General features: G+C 39.9%; 1 long non-coding RNA gene across 1 annotated transcript; it reads right to left on the reverse strand.

Annotated features, from left to right (window-relative positions):
- Positions 1-14,349: 14,349 nt before the first annotated feature.
- LOC140855968 (uncharacterized) lies at positions 14,350-20,219 on the reverse strand. Its single transcript, XR_012139413.1, has 2 exons — positions 14,670-20,219; positions 14,350-14,563 (listed from the first exon to the last, which is right to left on the reverse strand). It is a non-coding gene; the product is annotated as an uncharacterized lncRNA (long non-coding RNA).

Here is a 20,219-nt window from a genome sequence, read left to right on the forward strand (position 1 = left end):
TCAAAAGATCTTCTGAAGCTGGAGCAGCAGCTTCTCGATAAATTCCTGCAGCCTTCTGATTAGGGGGCCACCACGCCTTGGACAAGCACCAGATGGATGCCCAACTTCTTGAACGTGAAGAGGGGAGAGAGAGAACCAGAGGGGACATGGAGAAGTGGAGGGATATCAGGCTTTTGCTGGGTATTGAGCAGAGACTCTAAACCCTAGGCGCAGACAGGGTTTAAATAGACCCTGCTGCGCCATGCAGTAACACATCATTCAACCAATCAGAAAATTTCAATTAATTCTGAAAAAATTTTGATTGATGGAGTGATGTCATCTGATCATATCAGATAAGAACCCCACCAAACCCTCTTACTGTTGGCGCCAACACTGGATAAACACTGTGAGATTGGCGCCCAACAGTTTGAGTCGATCAAGACATAGAGTCCTCATCTCATGGGACTCTATCCTTATCCACTTGGGGTGCACGCCCAATCTGATCTTGGCGCCCACTTTGAGGCCTAATTTAGCAGGTGGACACTCCACAAAAACTCTCCAATGACCTCTTGCCAAGTGACCTTCAGTTTAAGATCCATAAGTCAATGTTTGACCGATGTCCTAAAATGAAAATGACAGGTGACAGAAATTAACAGGTGTTGTCTTAAATTCATCTCATGAATTAAGACAAGACTTTTCTGAGCTGAACTGATTCCAGTCAGATTGAGAGAAACCTTCTCAAAGTTCTCTGGGTGAGTCAAATCACATTTGGCTCAGTCGAGATGAAAAAGATTGCACGAGGAGAAAGTTAGGCTTAATCGTATGCTAGCATGATTTTCTTGAACCTAATTGGATCTAATCCAAATCAATCGAGCTGGGCTAGCTCATTGATGACATCCAGACCCTAACTCTTATTTGTGTAATCCAGTTAAGTTCATTTCCGTATGGTAATGAGACATGTCGTGATCTTATCATCGACATCATCGAAACTCCTTTCGATGGACCAGAACTCTTCTGATTCAGACAATTTAGAATGATCGATCATTAAAATTATTTTAATTGCTCCCAAAATTCACCAGTGACACCTAGCGGTATATGGTGGCAACCCATCAGAAATGAAGACGAACCTCTCGGTGCAGCTACCTATGTAATTGAGTTCTTCTATCATAAGTCCCGATTGAATTAGGGTTAAGGTGAACTCGTCAAATCCAACATCAGTCATATGAATCAATCGATCGATCCGAGTCCGATGTGAAATCCCAATGAAAATTTTTTTTCCATTATTTCACTCTGCCATGGCCATGGGCTTAAGGACTCGATCTTTCGATCATCATAGGACTACTCCTCTCATCTACCGAGGTTGATAGATCCCATCTTGGTGCAATCTGATTCCTACAATGAATATGCTACAGCCAACATACACCTCAGGGTTCTGAATGGCTAGGAGATCGAGTTATGATGTAGTCAAACTATAACACACTCAAGATGAACTGTCGATGCACCTCAGGTCAAAGAACTACACACACAGCTGCAGTATCGAGCTAGTCATCGACGAGAAGGTAGACTTTCTTATGACTACTCGAGGTGGTCACACTCAGTACTCTCATTCTCAATGAATACCTGTACTCTCGTTTCGGTGTCTCCACATCGTAGACTCAAGACACATCCACCCTAAGGAAGCGATCGTATACCAACCTTTCAGATCGATTACCATCCTCGTGATGATCCTATGGTCAAGAACTGTTTATGAGTTAGTTATGTAAATTCATGCCTTAAATTTTTAACTCTTGAAAATATGAATTAACATTTCTACTAACTCAAAGGATGTATCACAGACACAATGTACATAATGTGATAGTAGAATAACCCTTTTATTCATTTATAGTCAAAATTATAAATTTGCCCTTACATTTGTACAGAAATGTGTCAGCCAATCTGACATCTAGGGCACACATCTAACAGGCATCTCTACCAACTGAGGTTCGGACTGAAGCAAAAGTTGCGGTCGAGCCAGAACAATCAACGACTGCACCGGTGGTTCCTCCAATGAAACCCTCCCGGGTGAACTCGAGCTTTGATTTCCCTACATTTTCAAGCGCAGGACTGCCGATAGAAGACCGAGGAAAGGCGCCGGCGACTTCGGCAGATGATGGATCATCGACGGATCACACTATTCATTTTGACATCAGAGTTTTCGAGGATGAGTTGGCCTTGGCCAATCTAGCATTGGCCAAGTGGCTCATCGAAGTTGCTCTTCTTCTGGCTGATCGAAAGAACAGAAAGAATAGAACCGTCATCGAGATGTTTTCCTCTTTCTACCCGCTGATACTCGAAGTTTTTCTTCGCACCTTTTTTTTATCTGATCTGACTTATCTTCTGCTTGTAGTTGGCACATGACATGTTCGACTTGGAGGTCAGCTACCGGAAGGTTGCCAACTTCCATCAGACATGGATGGATAAAGTGGTGGCCGCCAATGTTGAGAAAGCGGCTACCCTTGAACAACTTTAGATGGCGACTGAGCAGGAGGCAAGATTTCAAGAGGAAGTCTCTCATCTGACTGTCGACCTTCAATCTTCTGGAGCCGAACTTGAGTCGGCTCGTCAAGGCATCTTGTCTCTTGAGTCGAGGATCAAGAGCAAGAAGCATTCTATCCATCGGCTTCGAAGGGAGAGAGACGGGTGCATCAGCGAACTTGAAGCTGAATATGGAAGATATTGGGCCACCTTGAAAAGGTTGGCACTGACCGATGATGAATCGGCTTTCGCAAAAGCTGACGCAGAGTTGGCGAGAGTGGAAGCAGAGTCGACAAGGGAGGCTCTGAACCATGCAATCAAGAACTTCAAGAATTCAGAAGAGTTCAAGGAAGAGATCCTCGAATATGGGTTCACCTCTTACTGCATCGGATATGAGGACGGTCGAGATGCGGTCAGAAAATTGTACCCAGATCTTGACTTAAGCAGCATCATCCCTTCCGTCCCGGAAGATGGAGTTGCTGAAAGCCGCATCGATCGAAGATGGAGCACCGACAGTACCAAAAGTTGTTCAAGTCTCAGATGCTACACCGGAGCAAATAGATGGAGATCGCGACTGATGATCGGTGCAATTTTTATTTTTTTTTTGTACTCAAAAATTTTGTAATCGAACTCCGGTCCAATTTTGTAACTTTCTTTTTAATGAATGAATGAAAGAATTTTTCAAGTATAGACTCTTTCTTAGTATACCCACAATGTCATAATATTATTTTTCAATTACTGAATATCTATCGGCAAGTCGAACATCTGATAGTAATTTTAGGATTCCTTCGTTAGTTGAACATCCGTTGACGTATTTAAGTATTAGGATAAGCGATAATAAACTGAATATCCTTCGTCCAACTTTAGTCGGGTTTAGTACGTCAAGTTATTTCATAATCGATGGTAAGTCGAATATCCTTCGACTGACTGTAATCGAGTCGATATAATTTTAATTCGATCTGGATCGTATTGGCATAGCATTCCACTTAGTTAAGACTAAGTCAGCATAATAGTCATTCGACTAGGATCAACTTTTACAGTGGAAAGCCGAGATATGTTCAGTATCGAGATACAGTCAGTATTTTGACTTTTACAGTGAAAATCGAAATATAATCGATATGTCGATTTTTACAGTGAAAAATCGAAATATAATCGATAGGAATTGACCATCTATTTATCGATTTAAGCTCACTTTGTAGTCTACTGAAACTCGTGATTCTGAAATCTAATATTTTATTATGAATAATGTACACACAAACAACTTTATTGATAATATGTTTTCAAGTTGTCAGTATTTCATATTCGGAGGATGGTTACTCCCTCTAAAGTTTCAAGCCGATATGCACTCGGTCTAAGTGTTTCGATTATCCTATAAGATCCTTCCTAGTTCAAAGATAATTTATTGATAATACATTTTCAAGTTGTCAGCATTCCATATTCGGAGATGGTTACTCCCTCTAAAGTTTCTAGCCGATATGCACTCGGTCTAAGTGTTTCGATTATCCTGTAAGATCCTTCCTAGTTCGAAGATAACTTTTCCTGGTCAAGAGGTCTTGAGACTTCTACTTTCTTTAGGACCAGATCTCCAGGACGGAAGACCTTCGGTTTAACTTTTGCATTATAATACCGGACTATCCTTTACCGATAGGCTGCCATCCGAACTTGAGCTTGCTGTCAGACTTTTGAAAGTAGATCTAAATCAACTCTCCGATATTTTGAATTACTCGGATCACTGTATTGCTCTACCCTTACTGATGGTAATCCGATCTCAAATGGGATCATTGCTTCTGTTCCATAAGCTAGATTAAATGACGATTCTTCCATTGGTATGTGAGTCGTTCGGTATGCCCATAAGATCGGATATAATTCTTCTACCCAGAAGTCTTTAGCTTCATCAGTCTGGTTTTGAGTCCATGTAGAATTGTTTGGTTGGTTACCTCCACCTCTCCATTGGATTGTGGATGGCCGACTGATGTAAGTTTGTACGTTATATAAAATTTGGCACAGAACTCTTTGAAATTCTGATTGTCGAATTGCCGATCATTGTCGGTGATGATGGTGTGTGATAAATCGAATCTATATATAATTGATTTCTGAATGAAGTCCTCCATCTTGCTCTCAATGATTTGTGTCAGAGATTCAACTTCCATCCACTTGATGAAGTAATCGATGACGACCACTATGAACTTCCTCTGACCAGATGTCGGAGGGAAAGAACCAAGTATGTCAATTTTTCATTGTGCGAAGGGCTATGGTGCAATAATTGATGTTAACTGATTTGTCGGTTGGTGTAATATATTTACATATCTCTGACATGGTTCACACTTTCAGACAAGTTCAGCAGTATCTTTCTTCATAGTGGACCAGTAGTATCCTTGTCGTAGGATCTTGTAAGCTAGAGATTTGCCCCCCAAGTGATTTCTACAAATCCCTTCATGGACCTCTCTGAGTGCATGGTCGATATCTGTTGGTCCCAAATACTTCAGTAAGGGAAGAGAGAACAACATTTTGTATAGATGACCATTCATTAAAATATATTGAGAGGCCATCCATCTAAATCGTTTGGCTTCTGAAGGATCCTTAGTAAGAGTTCCATCAGTTAAGTACTGGACAATCAGATCCATCCAGTTTGGTTCATTAGTAATTTGTAGCATTTCTTCGACTTTATCAATACTCAACTGTTCAAGATATTCGACGAATATTCAATCCAGTGAGTTGAAAGAAGAGATTGTGAGTCACGAAAGTACGTCGGCTTGAGTATTTTCTATCCTTGAGATGTGGAAGATTTCAAAATATTTTAATATTAAAGTTAGATCTTTTACTTTTGAAAGATACTTCATCATAATAGGATCTCGAACTTCAAACTCGTCCTTAATCTGTCCAGCAATCAGTTGTGAGTCGGTAAAGATCTTCAAGCTGTCGATATCAAACTCCTTAGCAATTTTAAGCAGGCTAAGAGTGCTTTATATTCGGCTTGATTATTTGAAGCTTTAAAATTAAATTGAATGGCATATTCAGTTATAACCCCTTCGAAATTGGTGAGGATGAGACCAGCTCTGCTGCCTTGTGCATTAGATGCTCTATCAATATGTAGCACCCATACCGATGTTAAGTCGGGTTCGAGAGTCGTGGCCTGTTTCATTTTGTCATCGGCTTCATCTTCAAATTTATTATTAGGTATTGTACATTCGATGACGAAGTCGGTCAAAACTTGCGCCTTCATTGATGGACGTGGACGATATTGTATATCAAATTCATCGAGTTTTATCACTCACTTTGCTATTCAACCCGATGTATCAGGTCGATGCAAGATTGCCTTCAACGACTGATCCGTTAGGACAACAATAGAATGTGCTTGGAAGTATGGACGAAGTCCTTGTGATGATATGATCAGAGCGTAGATCATCTTCTCCACTTTTGAATATCTCACTTCAACATTGTGAAGCACCTTGCTAGTATAATAGATTGATCGTTGAATTCAGTTTTCATCCTTTTAGACAAGCACCGAACTAACTACTTCCATCGATGTCGCCAAGTAGAGATACAAAGTTTCTCCGACCTTTAGCTTTATAAGCAGTGGTGGAGATATCAAATATCTTTTTAGATCTTCGAAGGATTGTCGACACTCGTCTGACCATATGAAGTCGTTTGATTATCTCAAAGTCTTGAAAAAAGACAAGCATCTTTTTGCCGACCTTGATATGAATTGACTGAGTACAACGATCCTTCCGTTAAGCTACTGTATCTCTTTTTTGAAACTAAGATGCTTCATTATTGATGATAGCCTTTGTTTTCTCAAGATCGACCTTGATTCTTCGTTGGGATACAAGAAATCCAAAGAACTTCCCAGAAGTTACTCTGAACACACATTTTGTCGGGTTCAGCTTCATCTGATGTCGTCAAAGTGTGCTGAAAACTTCTTCTAGATCTCGAACATGGTCAGTAGTTTGAGGGCTCTTCACTAGCATATCGTCCACATACACTTCCATATTTCGTTCGATCTGTATCTTGAAGATTTTGTTGACTAGCTGTTGATATGTGGCTCCACTATTTTTTAAACCGAAGGACATTATTTTATAGCAGTAAATGCCTTTGTCGGTTACGAAGGCTGTGTGCTTCTCATCTTCGGATGCCATCCGAATCTGATTGTAGCTTGCAAAGGTGTCCATAAAGCTTAAGAGTCAGTGTCCTGAAGTCGCATCAACTAGTTAATTAATCTTTGACAAAGAAAAACTGTCTTTCGAACATACTTCGTTTAGATTTGTGTAGTCGATGCAGATTCTCTATTTTTCATTGATCTTTCTCATCATTACTACATTGACGAATCAATCGGGATAAGTAGCTTCTTTGATGAAATCAGCCGCGAGGAGCTTGTCGACCTCTTAATCAATGACCTTCTACCTTTTAGGAGCAAAAGATCTTTTTTTTTATCTCACCAGCTTGATCTTTGGATCTATGTTTAACCAGTAGGTCATTACTTCTGGAGGAATGCCTGACATATCGATAGCCGACCAAGCAAAAATATCGACATTTGTCCTGAGAAGATTTATTAGTTGCTGTCGCTCTAGATCAGACAGCTGCGATCCAATTTGGACCGTCTTCTCAGGATCTTCTTTTAACGGGATGAAAACCAGTTGTTCGGCTGGTTCACCCCTCTCTTCATTATTTCTTTGATCCAATTTATCGACGGACAAAGAATTTTTGGGTTGATTATTTTGTGTGAAAACTAGGAAGCAGCGTCGGACAAGTTGTTGATCTCCATGCATCTCTCCGACTCCATTTCTTATCGAAAATCAGACTAGTAGATGATAAATCAAAACTATTGCTCTTAGAGCATTCAGTCCAGATCATCCGAGTATGACATTATAAATCGAGGGAACTCGAACAACCGTGAATATCATGAGAACGTACTCTATTATGGTTCAGTTCTTACGATTAATGAGAGAGTAATTTCTCCCTCCACAGTGACTACATCTTTTGTGAAACCGATCAATGGCGTCGCGACTCTTCTAAGTCGATCGGTTAGTAGTCACATTCGAGACAAAATCGAGTAAAACAAAACATCCATAAAGCTTCCATTATCCATTAAAATTTTTTACATCATAATTAGCCATCATTGTCGAGACAACGATAGCATCATTATGGAGTTTGAATTCTCCGAACATCTTCTTCCGAAAAAGTTATTACATTGTCGAGTCATCGTTTCTTCGCTGACTCTTCTTCAAAAGTTGCCTCTCTATTTGGTTGTCCGAAGATCATGTTGATCACTCCTACAGTCGACCGATCGTACTTCCCGAAGTAGCTTTGTCAGATCAGGATTTCTATCTCATCCCTGAGCTAGACGCACTGTTCGGTATCGTGACCATGATCATGATGAAACCGACAGTACTTCTTCCTATCTTGACTCCTCGATGGTGTTTTCATTGATGGAGGGTGTCATAAATACTTCTCTCCTTCGATCTCCATTGGGATCTGCGTACGAGGAGTAAAGAGAGAAGCATAGGAGTCATACCTGTCGTAGTTGTTTGGCTTCAGATTTTATCATCGAGGTGAAGCTCTTTTATTGACAGTCGGCCTACTTGATTCGGTCGGAGCTTCACTTTTCTTTTATTTCTTCTTTTGACCTTTTTCATCTGTTTGACGTCGGTCAGAAGCAGCTTCATCCATGCAAATGTACTTGTACGTGTGCTCCAGAAGTTCAGCATAGATCTGAGAGAGAGTTTTATAGAGAGAGTAAGTAAATCTGGATCCCCTCAGACCCCTTTTCATGATCGATATAGCCATATCTTCATTGAAGTCCCTAACCTCAAATGTGGCTGTATTGAAACAAGCCACAAAATCTCTCAATATCTCTATTTCACCTTGCTTGATTGAGAAGAGACTGTTGGATGTCCGTGGCATCCTTCGGCTTATACTAAAGTGGGCCACGAAAGAATACTCAAGCTGCTCGAAAGAGTTAGTGCTCTCCGACTGAAGCCCGAAATATTAGGCTCGAGCAGCCTTCTGAAGAGTTACTGAAAAGCCAATGCATAAGAGGACATCAGTTGCCCTTTGGATCATCATGAGAGCCTTATAGCTCTCCAAGTGGTCGATCGAATCGGTGGAGCCATCATATAACTCCATTTGCGACATCTTGAATCGAGAGGGAATCGATTCATCCAAGATATGTCGAAAGAAAGGCTGGGCAGTGTGAAAGTCATAGTCATTGGAAGACTTCCGACCTTTCACTTAAAGTCGGGAGAGCTAACGATCAATTTTTTGAAACTTGCATTCATAATCGTCAAGCTACCATTGCTGGAAAACTTCGAGGGTGGAACTCCCTGAAGAGCTCGAAGAAGGAGAAGCAGAAGGCATCCGCGATCGTTTTTCCTTCTTGATACTGTGTGCACGAGGAGAGAGAGACCACCGTGAATGGTGGATGGCACGATGAGAGTACCGAGAATGTGGTTGTCCGTCTCGATGGGAGTGTCGAGATAGTCGCTCTGGAGATGAGGAGGGTGAATGCCGCAGAGGACGGCGGCTGTGCCTAGATGGCACCGACTGAGCCATCAATTGCTCCACTAGCGGCTGCTACTGCATTGGGTTTGCTACTGTTAGAGGCTTTAAATCGCCTTTGTCAAAACTTTCATTTGCTGTATGAATGCAACAATCTATGCATTCGTGGTAACCACAAGATGCGAGGAACTGGACTCTGCCATTGGTGGTGGAGGAGGAACATCTTCCCGATAGAAAGACTGCCTCACTGATCTAGTCGAATGCTGAGCTCTGGTTCTTGACATGGTTGATTGTAATTTTTTCCTTACCTAGCACGTTAATTTGTTGCAGCCAATTCCTTGTCACCGGCGAAGAGCACCTGCAAAATAAAGTCCTCACAGATCGAAATTATATCCGATATGAATCCTCCGATGCTTAAGTCAGAGAGGAGATTAGTGGACAGCTAATAAGAATATTGAGAGTGACAGAGTTTTGACCCAAAATTACCTTATCCGTATTGCTTATTTACCTCCCCTTTTATAGATGATTCTGATATAACCGTCGAGCACATGATCCCGCTTTTTATGGCGCTAAATTATCGGATCATAATCTTGGAGTTAGTGGATTGTTTATTTCCATTAATAGCCATAACACGTAGTCGATAACTGTTCATAATGGTTAGAATATGTTGAGCAGACAGATCGACCGTATATCGGTAATACTGATAAATCGGTAGAAGATCTAAATGTACATCAGCTGATAACTCTGATATGCCGATGGTCTTCAATCGGGAGTTAACCAAGTTGTTAGCTGATAGTTGATAGTAGCCAACTATAGATCGGTTAATCGATTGTGAGTCGACGTAATATATTTATGCGGCCGATGTAGAATCGGAGTCAGAGATCGATTGACTTGTCCCAACAAAATTTTATATAATTTTTTGATGCTCAACTAAATATAAACTATTTTGAAATAAACTATTTTTTCATGATCAATCAGATATGCTAAAATCACTTTTTCTAACATCATATTCTTACGAACCAACTTCTCAAAAATAATATTATAGAAAAAAAAAATTCTTGCTACGAAACAAATAAGTTCTTCAAAAATTTTTTAATAAAGAAATAAAAATAAAAATACAACCCATAAAAGATGCAAGAGACGAAACTGATGCCCTAACTGATGCCCTAACCCCCATCAGATGTGTGACTATAAGTTAGATTGCGTACAATGAACTTACATGATTACATAATTTTATAAACCTTGTGAGTTTATTCCTTGAAAAATAAAAATTATACAAAATTTGATCTCTTACCGCATGATATTACTTTTTCTACTGTTCATTTCCTTGATATTATTATTTTCAAATGGAGACACTTATTTTCATGTAATTGATGGTGGATACTGAAATCATTGTATTTTCTGTCATATACTGAAAAACTTTGAGAGGGAATTGCAGATGTTGTCCAACTTATCAACAAAAGCAACTCGCATCTTCAGAGAGGGAATTCAGTCTGCTAATACAGCTCGTGGACTTGCTTGCTCCAGGAATCATGAGATCTTCTGGACCAATATCTGTCACGCAACTCTTGAATCAGTCATTATGTTCAACTGTTTGGTCTGACTTTGATCCTTTAGCGGGGTGTCCAAGTACTCCAGCCTACCAAAATAGAGAGATCCACACGGGACAAAAGCTAGTAGCTAACCTGCTGACTCGTTTTAAATATATGCTCTTATCTATTTTTTTTCAATATTATCGATTAAAATGTAGCACAGTGACATTTTCTGCTGCGGGGAGGGACGGGCAGACTAGGATTGGCAAGAAAGCATGAAAAAACTCATGCTAGCTCTACAAAAATTTCGTCAGCCCATTCTCAATGTTCAAAAGTTGGGCGAGTGACTACCAGAGAATTAAGAACCTGTTTCACTCCGAAGTAAAAGGGAGGACTAGCTACCCAATTCACAAAAGACAGCAGCCTGTCATGATATAAAAACTTGGTGGCTGTGACAGACTTGCATTGTAAAAGAGTAAATAAGGAAATCAAACAATGGTAGGGAAATGGGCAAAGAATTCCCCGCTACAGCTTAATTTCTTCGATCTGTTTCTAGTACGGATGCATTTACAAAGGATAACTAGAAATATAGTGCATTCATCACCAGCGCTTGAGCATGTAGCCTACCCACTAGATTTTGGTACAGCCCAACGAGCTTCTAGAGCTACAGGGCCTTGCATAATTAAAAATGCTATCCATATTATTCTTTTAGAGAGATCACTAGACATAACGGCGTAACCTTTCCATATAAAGGTAGACTCGGCTAAGCCCGTATCTAGTCACCTCGGCCGCTGTTTGATCAGTGCGCATCAGCCTGAAAACTAACCATTGAAAGCAGCCCTCTCTTACCAAAAAAAAAAAAGAAATAGCAGCCCTCCACCGTTACATTCAAAAAGAAAAAAAACTGAAAAGCCGTTAATGACATGGAACAAAGTACAGCACTCGTCCAAAATGAGATGGACATGATGCAACGTCCACGCCATGCCCATCCAACAAATCTCTCTCTCCCTCTCTTCCTCACCCTAAGCCAAATATTTTTCTATTTATTTATGCAAGGTTTGCGTTTATTTCCGTTTAGATCAGGGGTTAATGTTTATTTATGCAGAGTTAGTATTTATCCTGATCCGCTTGTGTTTATTTTGGAGTACGTAGCATTTACTCTCTCGGAACTTTCTATTTATTCCCTGTTGCCGTTTACCACAAGACAATCTATCACCTGATCGAAGATAGCCATATTCCTTTTTCTGTTTATTTTTCCATATATATGTTTATTCTCATAAATTATGTTTATCATTTTGGGGTCAGGGTTTGTCCTGGACATTAGTATTTATTTCTATAAGCAGAGAGAGAGAGAGAGAGAGAGAGAGAGAGAGAGAGAGAGAGATGGCATACATCCTGAGGGACACCGTGTCCTACCTCATTAATTCATACTTCTCTCTCTTTTCCCATGGACCTGTTAACGGTTATTTGGACACCTCAGGATATGCGTCGACCAAAAGGCGGCAGAGGCAACTAGCTCCGGTCGTGGCTATACTCAAGCATAGCCTAATCCATCTCTCTTTCTCTCTCTCTACTCAAGTATAGCCTAATCCATATCTCTCTCTCTCTCTCTCTCTCTCTCTCTATATATATATATATATATATATATATATAGAAAGAGTGCATGGCTCCTACAATGTCTGAGAAACTAGCAAAGACGGAGACTATTTTCTGGAAACAAAAAGTACACAATACATGCTAGTCAGACCTATGCCACCTATCTTCCCTTTGAGATATCACTATTGCATCATCTCATATTCATATAAGAAACTTGACATCAATATCTGAGAAATTGGAAACTAGCAAGTTGAACAGCGAGATTAGTAATGCACTTCCATGAATGATGGTTCCGAACAGGAACCTTCAAGTCACAGACTGATCACCAGCACTGATGTTGGCCTTAGCAAGGCTACATGTGCAATACTGCTGAATAGATTATAAAATGTTCCCAAAAACTATATATGCATGTATTAAACTGAAAAAATCCATCATTAACTTCACATTTTGCCTTTAACTCCGGACCTTAAGAAGTTTTGGTAGCATGTCATCTAAGAAAGCTGGAATTTGCTACTGCATAAATGGAAAATTGCTAAATCATCTTTGCACTCCAACACAGGTGAAGTATTTTTCATCAACCATCACTAACGGCCAAGCAATTTGTAGCTTAAAAAGTGTGTCTAAGCTAATAAGCAGGTTACAGAAAAAACCTAATTTTCTAGTGTCATGGTAAGGTGGTTTGCTTCCTCAATGCTTCAGATTTAGCTTCAGATGTAACAAGCTTTGTAGATAGAAAGGCTAGATAAACAGGGCGGTTTGACCCTACTCAAAAAATACTTCCTTCCATAATCAATGAAACTAGCAAATCCTGACTTTGCTAACCACAAAGTTGCCAATTTCTTCCATAGTGAATTGGTTCCTTGCTATGTATAGCATAAGAGTTGTGGGAGACAAAAAGATATGCATGATCAATGAACATTTTGTTAATAGAAAAAAAAAAAATCTAGTAGAAAAATTAATATGACAGGCTTCTGCAAAATTAATGAGCTATCTATTCCATTGCAGATCTCTGACAAACATCAGCTAAGCCCTACAACAGCAAATTGGTTATAATGTCCACATGTATATTGAAACTATTGTGCAGCCAAAATAGAAGTCCCCTTTAATTGTTAAGCATCTGCATCATCGAAATTCAGATAATTTTTTATAACCCAAATTTATAAGGGACAGATTCATCTAAACTCAGTTCTTTTTCTTGTTCTGGTTGAATCCTTATCATCAGGCAAAAGTAATTAAGATCCAGTCCGCCATGAAACTACTTGCTCCTATCTATTCTGCATAATCCTCTGCTCATAATCTCTCATCCCTCATTCCCAGTCACATCTTTGCTTCATTTCAGCAATAGACATTTGTTGCAAGTGTTTGGATCCATAATGCTGGCAAGATGTCTCAAATCCCACTTCATTCCCATTGCCTAGAGTATCGTATTGTATCCCAGAAACAGGTTCTGTATGTGAGAACCCATGCGGGTGTTTTTAGTCCCACATGGGTTATGCACTAAATAGATCTTTGAGTATTTATATGGGTCCAAGGAACCCAAATAATACCTTATGGCTAGTTCTTTCGGATGAGGTCCTAGCTCATTACGAATAGTATCAGACTAGATCGAGTCCATAGTTGATGTGGGACTTGACAAACGCTACATGGGTCCTCACACGAAAGGCAAGGAACCAAGGTACTCAAATTTGCAGGTCTTAAAAGACAGCAAATTGTGGACTTCATGTTTGTTAATTAGTTGTCTGTTTCCTACATATTGCAAAAGTTTTAGTATTCATAATTAAAAAAATGAAAAAAAAATTAGGCATCAGAAAAGATTCATACAAACATGCTTCATCATGATTGCAAGGAAATCTGTTCTGAAGTCACCTACGGAAGGCTAATGAATGTCTCTGTAACTGTCTGGAAGAATTTACTCTATCCAAAATCTGAATGTGATCAGTTAAATAGACAAGTGACAATCCCCATTTTGCTGGATGACTTGAGCTTTAAAATGCCCCACCATTAAAGCTAGTATCTCAAGGCCTCATCGATGTCTCCAGTTGGGTCATGATTTCCATGATAGCAAGAGCATCTTGCTAGTTTAAGCCAAACCATATACTAAGTTAAGCTTAGAAAAATGGATCATCAGTTACCATTAACAACTGATTAATATCTGCTAAGTGACTAAAAGAACATAACAGTGCTAGGTAAAGAAAGACCAAATTCCTAAATCCATACCCAATGGGACCACAAATTAGTGCAAATAAAAACTGCATACTAGATGTGATTAGCTAGATAAAAGTGTAGAATGATTTAGTACTCACAATGATCAAAGTTCTGACATGCTGCAACTTCCATAAGGACCATAAGCCTTTCTTTCCCGGTAAAGATGTAAAAATCACCATGACATTGCTTAGGTCCAGTTTCTGGTTATGGATTGGATTTTCAAATATTTAGGCACAATTTACCTAATAATTAAAAAACATATGTTACACACTGCTCCAAATCATTATTTATCTTTTCCATTTTTTTGTTTGCTATTCAACATTCTGATCTCCTTGGCTTGTTCCTTACCTGTAACGATGATTGAATGCCAACTCAACATGAGAGTTAGTTCTTGTTTTTCCATTCCCGTTTTGAGAAACATGATGGTGATGCACCATTAGGGTCTAAAGCTGCACTAAAACTGGTCAGCAACCAAACATGAGACATTTTGGTCTTATTAGCAATCTTCAAACTCTTTGCTAAACAATAATAACATGATTATAAGATTTAAGATGCATAACCCACTGCTTAAGATGTGCACCTCATCTTATTTTGCACAAAGTCATTTCAAGAGGAACGAATGGCAAAAAAATGCTCTTTTTCTGTTATCCATGCATGTAAATTTGTGTAAAAGCTGATCTAACTGCAGCAGGACACTAAATAACCAGTTTCATCATTGATGATTGATCTAAACAACATTGCTTCAGCCTGACTAGATGCTCCCGAATAATCAGCATCACATAGTACCAAGAGTGCTCTTGCACTCTCCAGTCTGCAGCAAAAGTTTCTAGCTTTACCTGGAGGTTTCTTTAAAGTTATGAACCTACCTTGTATGAATACACCTATTATGTGCTTATATACTCACAATCATAATGAGTGAGGATGATTAATACATTTATGTCACTGCGCTCCACCTGGTCATGTGCCCACCTTGCATGCTTCCATTTAATCTCTCTCTATTCTTTCAAAAGACTGCATTCTCCTTGGGGTTTCTTTCTCAACTATATGCATCATATCATCTTCTATGCCAAAGTATTCTGTACCTGAATCACACTAGTGAAGCCATGATGTTATCGCTGATGTGGCCCTCATGCCTGCACAAGTCCCCTTCATGGGGGACTTGAATTTTCAAATTCCTTCAGGTCTGCCTTTTCCTATAACCATGGTATCCGACAAGTTCATATGGACATCTTCATTAAGAACACCAACTAAAGCTGTAGGGTGAATGGCAAAGGACTACTTCAGTAACTGCCATTCCAGTACCTCTAAGCAAGTACAAATCTTCGTACAATCCCTTGCATACGCATGAGTTATTCTCAATTGACAGCACTTTTAGATTCCAAAAATTATGTCCTGTCTTGAGCAAATCAAAGAAAAGCTATTTAGCCTCCTCTTCAACTACAAGATATATCTCTCCCTGCACAACAATGCTTTCAGGCATTCCATATATGACCTTCCCAAAGAATGTCATCTCAGGTAGTCTTGCCTTAATTAATGTCCCCTTGGTAAGGAATGCCTGTACTCCAATATCCAAAAACCTCTGAATTTGACCTACCCTGTCCTTGGTGCCTGCCCCATCTGCAGTTTATACGAGCCATATGGACCACCTTCCATGAAACAATACAAAGAATTGCTGACTTTAAGTCTTTATCAATGCATACTTTCCAGACTTCCTTGGCAAATTCCACCCTCATCCTTGGCCATATGATTGAGCTCTCCCTCCAGCGGTCTTGTTCTCTCCATACTCCATAGATTTACACTAAAGATCTATCTATTTTTGCACTCCATAGGCAAGATGTAAAGCATAGGAGTTATAACTAATTCACATACTCCTATATCAATGCAGGGTTCCTTGACCGCTGAGCTGAACGGGGCCGAAATTTAAAAGTTCTAAGCTAAGAATTTCAGCTTCAGCTCCCAGCAATTTGTGCTAATATAGATGCCTATATTTATCTTATCATGAGAGTCATGCTGGAAGAGATTGCAAAACAAAAAGAATTCTAATTTTCTTGTGAGGTGGAGGTAAGTTTTGCATCCAAAATAGACTTGATGTGAGTCCATACACAAATTTCCATGACTCTACATTAGGAGAATCTAGGTCATAGGTTCATGCGTTCTGTTCATGAACATAATGAACTGAATCAATTAATGTCAAATGGCTCAGGATAAGATCCATGTCAAGCACTCAACAGGTCTAATTTCACCCTTGGTCTTTACTTGGGATAAAATTGCTAAGTGAATAATTGTTGGCTATTTCAAGACGGCCATATCCTCATTAAACAATAAACACCTTAAAAAACAAAAACTTGGCAAATTCACTTTTTAATATCTGTCTGGACAGGCTGAACTCCATATCAATACTTACACATAGAGCATGACATAAGCATATCAATGATGTCAGTGGACCAAATCCCAATGCCAACTTAAGTCTGTTCACATCTAAGTCCCAAAGTAAAGACATACAAATTTGGGATGATGCTGCTCCTTAACATTTCCTTCTAACACAGATCTAATCACTGAAATTGTGCCACATGTCTGATGTTGTAATTTACATATGATAAACTCACCTGGAAAAAGAGGATAAGCAAAACTATTGTAGCCACTTAGAATTCTGCTTTTGAATTTTATTATCACATTTGATTCTTTGAAATTCATACAAGGACATATTTCTACAAATAGTTAGCTTCACTGAGTCCTAAACTGAACCATCTACTTATGAAGCACTTAAGCCTTTTCTTCCAATTCATACTGTAACAACCACCAAGTTCCACCAAAATTGCCTATTATCATATTGCCAAACACTCCATCAAACCAAAAATCTCCCACCATGTTTGCCATGTACTATTTTGGTTCAGCAAAGGGATTAGTTAGCAACAAAAGAGGAAAATAAGGTTCATTGTACCACCCTGAACTGGGCAGTTCAGGGCATACCAAGCCGAACCATAGGTGGACCGGCATAGTTCCACCCTATATTTCAAGAAACCAGCAAACAAGGGGGAAAGGAAAGAGAGAGAGGAGAGGGAGGGAGGAGGGGATAGAGAGAGGGAGGAACGGAAAGAAGGAGAGGGAGAGAGAGGAGGGAGAGGGGGGCTGAGAGAGTAAGAAGGAGATGGATTTCAAGCCCTCTTGTCCAGTGAGGTAGGCTTCATCCTCTTTATATTTTTTTTCTCTTTGCATTTTCTTAAGCGAAGTCAGTAGTTGCTACTAACTTCACTTTAAAAAATTCAAAAAAAAAACAATAAGTGAAGCAAACAATTGCTCCCAACTTCACTTCAAACAATTCAAAAAAAATATATATGAAGGGGATGGAACCCTTGTTTCATATTGAAACAAGCGCTTTGCCCCTATTACACCTCGCCAAAGGAGAAGGGGCTCGAAAATCCACTCTCTCAGTCTCTCTCTCTTTCCCCGTCGCTCCCCCACTCTCCCTCGCCCTCTCTTTCTCTCTCTCTCTCTCTCTCAACAAAATACAGGCAGGCCCCTGTTATGCAAAGCCGGAGGAGAAGGGACTCTCCTCCCTCTCTTAGTCTCTCTCTGTCTTCCCCTTCCCTCCCTCTCTCTCGCTCCTTTCCTCTCCCTCCCTCCTCTATCTCTCTCTTTTCCTCTCTCCCCTCCCTCTCCCACCCTATTTGCTCTTTGTCAAGACATGCCAAAATGGCATGGCATAGTACTGTACCATACCATACCGCCGGCCTACTAGTATGGGTGCTGGTTCTAATATTGTAAATATTAGAAAATATGATTATTTTTGTAGATCAATGAAAGGGCTAAACCTAGAGACAAGAACTCCCTTTTTCTTGGGCCTATCGTTTAAGAAAGAGTCTTAGTTTTGTCAGGTTTAATTTTATTATTGTAACAGATCTTTTTGCATCAAATCATTGGTGTTTTGCTAGATGTCTATATGGGATAGTTTTGACACCTAATAGGTCTTTAGTGCCTTTCAACTTTCTGTTCAAGTTCTTTAGTGTCTTTCAACTTTCAGTTGGAGTTCTATTTGAACTCAAGTTGCACTTTTGTATCATGGCAGAAAATTTTATTAGATGGAACTATCAGCAGTTCTGTTCCCTGTTTAGAAGTCATAAAGGAATTCAAAACAGTGGCCAACCGAGTCATCATTTCATGATTTAATCAGCTGAGTGGTTGAGTGGCCTGTGTTTATTTATTAGTTATGTTTGGTTGCAAGGAAATCCACACAAAAAAAAAAAAAAGAACACACAGAAAGTAAATTTTCCATGAAAAGAAAAAGCTCTTTGGAGACATCACAATGAGCTTTTCCAAATTGGAAATTTTATCCAGAAACAAACAAATGGAAAACTGCCTAAATAATTCTATTCTCCTTTCTTATTCTTCTCCTCTTCTCATGTTTCTTTCTTTCTTGTCAATATTCTAGCATTATCTCGTGTTTATGGCTCTCTTCTTTACGCAGCAGAATATTGCTGCTTACCTGAACAACAATGATATTTGAATGAGTTTGCAGCACATTTTGTTCTCTGAAACCTGCAAACAGATTTGACGCTATTTTACAGAATTTTACAAATTAAAGGTTCTGCCATTTAAAAGAAATTGAAATGTGAATTAAAATTCCCGCACATTGCCATCAAGTAATCCCTAGTTCTCTAATGGGTTAACATCAAATTTCCAATTAAATTTGATGTTAAGGTCCATACCAAGGTTTTAAATTCCATGGGATGGGACTATCTCAATTTTCTTATAAAATGAGACATGCTGCCATCCCATCCCATCCCAATATTTGGAATAGAAGATATCCCAAGACGTGCCAATCGGGACGCTGAAACAATGGCAGGATAGTTTTGTCCCAGCACATGGAATGGTACCCCATCCCAATATCCTACAGGACATTCCATTGAGACTTAAATCCTTAGTCCACACCAACATAAGAAAATAAAATACTACACAAAGATCAACCTACAAAAACCATGTAATACTTCCAGTAATAGAAAAGATTATCTCACTAATTTAGCCAGAAAGAAGTATCCTACTACTCCATTGTTTGTTGAAACCTATACAAGGCTTCGTCTTAGAAAATGACAGGCCCTTTGACCTATCGTCAGCACCATCAGGAAATCCTTTGATATAGATCCTCCATTTTTCCAGTTCTTCTCTTTTCTAAGTTTGCCTTTGGCATATGTTGCACATACCCAAGCCATTTCAAATGGTTCTCTTGCACCTTATTCTCTGATGGTTTCTGTTATAGCCCAAACCAAGCCCACTAAAGCCCATTAAACAAAAAAAAAAAAAAAAAAGAAAACAGAGCAGGAAGACTCCCGATCGGAGTCTTCCTCTTCTCCGATCAAGAATCGGAGTCCTAGGGCCATTGAAAGACCCTAGGACGAGCTCTATAAGAACCCTTCCCCTCTCCTCTATGGGTAGACCCTTCCGTCGCCGTCGATTGCCGGAGATTTTTCTCCGATTTTCCCGTTTGAAGCCGTGACTCCTCGACCCGTGTTCGCCGCGATTTCTCGCCGGTGGGGGTCACCGGAGGTTGTGGTAAGGTCTCCCTCCTCTCCCTCTCTTCTCTCCCTTCTTTCCCGTGCCTGTGTGCACGATGGCCGGCGACGGGTGTCGCCGGATTTAGTTGGAGAAAGAAACCCCCTGTTCGCCGCCTCTTTCCTCTAATTTTCCGGCGCCGACGGTCACGCCGACCGCCGGCCCTGGTCTCTCCGAACCCGGGAGAGTCGGCCGTTGCCGCCGGCCACCTCCGGCCATGAGATGGACGTGATCGGCCGATCAAGGCACGGGGACCTCTAGGTCCCCTGTTTCGGCCCAATGAAAGCCCGGGAAGAAAAGAAGAAGAAGAAGAAGGAAAAGAAAAGAAAAAGAAAAGAAAAAGAAGAAAAA

This window comes from Elaeis guineensis, chromosome 1 (assembly GCF_000442705.2).
Source record: "Elaeis guineensis isolate ETL-2024a chromosome 1, EG11, whole genome shotgun sequence".
NCBI classification, from domain to species: Eukaryota; Viridiplantae; Streptophyta; class Magnoliopsida; order Arecales; family Arecaceae; genus Elaeis; species Elaeis guineensis.